Source organism: Danio rerio, chromosome 16 (genome assembly GCF_049306965.1).
Source record: "Danio rerio strain Tuebingen ecotype United States chromosome 16, GRCz12tu, whole genome shotgun sequence".
NCBI classification, from domain to species: domain Eukaryota; kingdom Metazoa; phylum Chordata; class Actinopteri; order Cypriniformes; family Danionidae; genus Danio; species Danio rerio.
Window position 1 is genome coordinate 30,531,009 of NC_133191.1, and position 5,542 is coordinate 30,536,550.

Sequence of the window (5,542 nt, forward strand, 5' to 3'; positions counted from 1 at the left end):
TCAGTGTGGTTTAATATTTACTGCTAAGAGTCCAAACACTGAAGAGTAATCCATCGAGTCCAGTACTATACCTACACCAACCCTAAACCTAACCTCACAGTAACCTGTTGTGTTTTAATAATGTCCACTACAACTAAACCAACCCTAAATCCTGTAAATGTGAGGGTAATCCACCCTCACATTAACCTGTTGTGTTTTATTAACGTCCACTACACCTACACCAACCCTAAAACCACCCTCACATTAACCTGTTGTGTTTTATTAACAGCCACTACAACTACACCAACCTTAAACCCAACCTCACATTAACCTGTTGTGTTTTATTAACGTCCACTACACCTACACCAACCCTAAAACCACTCTCACATTAACCTGTTGTGTTTTATTAACGTCCACTACACCTACACCAACCCTAAAACCACCCTCACATTAACCTGTTGTTTTTTATTAACGTCTACTACAACTACCCCAAACCTATACCCAACCTAACATTAACCTGTTGTGTTTTATTACTGTCTACTACACCTTCACCAACCCTAAACCACCCTAACAGTAACCTGTTGTGTTTTATTAATATCCACTACACCTGCACCAACCCTAAACCCACCCTCACATTAACCTGTTCTATTAATGTCAACTACACCTGCACCAACCCTAAACTTACCCTCACATTAACCTGTTGTGTTCTATCAACGTCCACTACACCTTCACCCACCCTAAACTTACCCTCACATTAACCTGTTGTGTTCTATTAATGTCTACTACAACTACAACTACCCCAACCCTTAACCCAACCTCAAAGTAACCTGTTGTGTTCTATCAACGTCCACTACACCTACACCAACCCTAAACCCACCCTCACATTAACCTGTTGTGTTTTTAAACATCTACTACACCAACCTTAAACCCAAGTTCATAGTAACCTGTTGTGTTTTATTAACATCTACTACACCTACATTAACCCTAAACCCAACCTCACAGTATCCTGTTGTTTCATTTACATCTATTACAACTACACCAACACTAAACCCAACCTCATAGTATCCTGTTGTTTTTTATTAACGTCCACTACACCTACCCTAACCCTAAACCCACCATCACATTAACGTGTTGTGTTTTTAACATCTACTACACCTACACCAACCTTAAACCCAAGTTCATTGTAACCTGTTGTGTTTTATTAACATCTTCTACACCTACATCAACCCTAAACCCAACCTCAGGGTAACCTGTTGTTTTTATTATGTCTTCAAACCTACCCCAACCTTTAACCCAACCTCACAGTAAGCTGTTTTTTATGTCTACTACATCTGCACCAACCCTAAACCCAACCTACCGGTGGTGTATGTCCCTCCCACTTGGAGGTTACCCCACCTACTTGTGGTGTAATCCCTCCCACTCTGAGGTCTCCGGGCTGCAGCGATACATACTTCAATTAGAATGCAGCAAAAATCATTGACTAATGGTGGATCTCACACAACTGTCAAGTTGTTCCGCCCCGTGCCAGCACACACATCATCAGAGGGAGGGGGAGTTATTTTGATGAAATATAACAAGGGCATAAGGTTTAAATAATTGATGCTCACTGATAAATCATTTATAATAAACAAGCAATATTCCATTAATAAAATAAGAAGAATAAAAGACAATATTTTCAAAATACAGAAATCTATTTTAGTCGTCAGTGCTGCCCCCGGTCTCACGGGCTGTTTTTGGGGTGAGCAGGGGGATCCCCTTCAAAACGCGGAGCCCGGTCTGAGGCCCCCACGCCTTCCTCATAACAAAACACACTGGACTTCCCCTGCAAAGGGGTGAACGTACGTCTCCAGAAGCAGATGCAAGCCACCGTGTGTTTGTGATGCACGAGTGAGATAGGCCGACTGCTGAGCTCTGCATGTGTTCGACTGCGCTGGAGGGAAAGTCCCACGCGACTGACCCGCACACAGCCCAGAGTGGCAGACATGCTGCACTTTCCATATTCTGAGTCTTCACACTCGCACTCAAATGGAAAACATGGCAGGCCATCTGTGATGCGCTGTGATGTAATCTCCATAGGTGCTGTGATGTCACGGGTTCCTGCAGTGGGCGGGAAGATGTATCCTGACATCAGAGACCCTCTTTCTTGTGTCTCCTTTAAACGCCCACTTCAGATCATTTCCATTTTACTATAAAGAAGCAACTACAGATAAAAGTCATCTTTGATGTCTAGAGATAAGAGGTGGGCAGGGGTAAACCGTACTCGCACTCTGTCACTAGAAGTTACAGCAAGACTGCAGTTAAAAATAAATAGGTGTAATTAAGTGCTAACATTACATAGCAAGTGCTTAAAATAGTAAAACATTTTTGAGCTCTGTTATTCAAGTGACATTTTTCATATTGAACCAAATCAGTCTTAAATATAATACGTTTGCAAAATATAATTCAAACATTCACAACACCAGTCACATTTACAAAATCCAATTTGTCAGTTCAAAACAAATCTTAAATGCACAAATCCAGCTTGTAAATTAAAACACGATTCTAAAATACACAAATCCTGTTCGTAAATTCAAAACACGATTTAAAATTACACAAATGCAATTTGTAAACTAAAACATGATTCAAAAAATGCACAAATTCTTTTCGTAAATTCAAAACACGATTCAAAAATCTAATTCGTAAATTCAAAACATGATTCTAAAATACAGAAGTCCTTTTCGTAAATTCAAAACATGATTATAAAATACAGAAGTCTTTTTCGTAAATTCAAAACATGATTCCAATCCAAATCGTTAATTCAAAACATGATTCGAAAATATACAAATCCATTTCATAAATTAAAAACACGATTCAAATCAAACTTGTAAATTCAAAACACAATTCAAAAGTTCTAATCGTAAATTCAAAACATGATTCTTAAATGCAGAAGTCCTTTTCGTAAATTCAAAACATGATTCAAATCCAATTCGTAAATTCAAAACACGATTCAAAAATATACAAATCCATTTCGTAAATTCAAAACACGATTCAAATATATACAAATCCATTTCGTAAATTCAAAACACGATTCAACTCTGAATATTCGGTCTAAAATAGCATGCAAGTATGGCTTAGTAATAAGTGTAATTCCTGCACACTGCCGGTCAAACAATAAGCAAACAGTAGTCGCTTTTGCACAAAGCTTGTGAGAGAGTGAGACCAGTGATCCTTGCATGCATGAAATATTGCATATAATGACAAGTTTTGCTCGCTACACAACTGAAAACATGCTAGATATAATAGTTTTTCATTCGCAATTGTAGTATTAATGTATTATAAAGTTTTCTAACTGGCGAATGACATGATACATGCGCATATTCTGTCATCATTCATGGATCTTCATGTTCTTCTTATTTGGAATCTTCTATTCTGTGAAACATACAAATAAACACAAGAGCATATTACAATCTTTTGTCTGTTTAAAAAAAAACAATGGGGTCCAAAACAAGCAACATTGAACTGTAACATCTTGTGGATTGGACATAAAGCAAATGGTTTGAGCAAGATTATTGTGTGCAAATTGTATTAATCTTAAATTAACTTCCTAAACTTTAAATTTTATATAGTAGTTCAATTTCAATTGTAACATTTTAGAGGATTAAAAAATATTTATATTAACTTTTACACATATTTTATATAACTTATCTTTAATGCATTTTAGTGCAATTTAAACTTAATTAATTATATTTTTTGAGTTGAAGATGTATTCTGAAATCTTAAACCCAAGTGCTATTTTGGGATTTCCGCCTGGATCTTGCCTTCCCAAATTTAAAAGCTTCCCTAATCCACACGCAGAGGTGTAAATGCAAAAATTTGGTATCATTTTAAAGAAAACCCTATTGAAAGTGTTTAAAATAACTGTATATGTTGTCTGTGTTATAATAAACACCTAAAAAAAGTATTTTTTGTATTTTTTTTATGAACTCAAATTTGAAAGTGTACCTTTTAGGTTCTTTGTGGTCTAGGTTGCTGTAATTTGTTTTGGTGGTTCCTGCACATGTCTGTTATCATAGGAAAAATAAAAATGCAAAAGTTATTGTATTCTAACTGATCTATAAAAGCCTCAGGGATCGATCATTGTTTTCATATTTCACTATTCTTTTGTTTGATCAAACATAATTCACTCTGTTTGGACCACGTCAGACATATAAAAGGATTAATTATGTACATCACCTCAAAAACAGAGGAGAAATGAGAGTGGTCTGGATGCAGACCTGGTGCAGAGCAATCTGAGCTGCATCCAATGCTTTTTAATACACTCACCCAACCTCACCCCTAACCCTTCCCCTCGCAGTTATGTCACTCGCTCTATTTGAGTGGATTGTGTCTGACACTGCATCACAGAGTGATGCAGCCCCTGCTTGCTTCATAAAGGCTGAATCCAGATACTATTGGAAGAAATGGCCCTGAAGCGCACAGCATAAGGTAAGAGATGGAGCTGTCTGGGCTATCTGGGGCTGCTTATTGATCATAAATGTATTGTTTTCACTTCTGCCCCATGGAACATGTACATGTGTCATATATGAATATGAAAAATATGAAAATGAAACCAATGTTCAATACCCAGCTCGGGTATCCAAAATACTGTGTTTTTAAATGTAAATAACTTTTGTACTGTAGAATAAAAACCAAAGTAATGCATATGTGCATAAAATACAGCTTCTACACGTTCCAACGAACCCACGTAAGGGGTCTGGTGCAATGCTAGCCCTTTAAATCTTATCGGGAAAGTCGACGTCTCGTCCGCGGGGTTTGAGAGGTTAATAATGCATCACAGGTAACAATGTTTGTTCATTGTTATGTTCAGAAATGTTGTAACTGCATTCTGAAACTGGTTGAAAATAATTCACTGATATGAACTTGATTGATAAGGTTATAAATGTGAATGAGTTATACTAAAAACGGTTGTAGCCTAAAATTTAGTTGCGTTTGAGTGCATTCTGTGGAGTCTATGTGATCTGATTTTGGGATAAACACACTTATTTAGATCTAATGACTACTGACTCATTATAAGAAAGCATGACTGATCAAAGCAAGACTTTTTGAGCAATTATGTACTTTTTGAAATCATAGGCTTAGTTTCTTTTTGTTATCTTAACTCTAAAACCTTCTAATCCAAGTTTAGTCATCAAGGTCTGCCGGGTGTTGGCATGCAGATCAAGTATAAAAGACAACAAAGTAATCAGTGGTAAAAAAAAAAAAAGTTTCAGGTCTCTTTACAATCTTTTAATCTCTTTACAACTTAAGCCCAGCTCACACAATGTGATTTTTAATAATCCTTTGTGTTTGTATCTTGTTCAGCCTGTACAACTTTTGATCTCCATGTCACACTAATAATAATAATAATAATACATTTTATTTAAAGGCCCCTTTCTGTCAAACTCAAGGACACCGTACAATAAAGCAAGAACAACAAAACAACAAGAAAAATAATAAAAATATATACACAGCAATAGTGCAGATAAAATTAAATTACATAGGTATTAAAAGCCATCTTAAATAGGTGGGTTTTGAGTCTTGATTT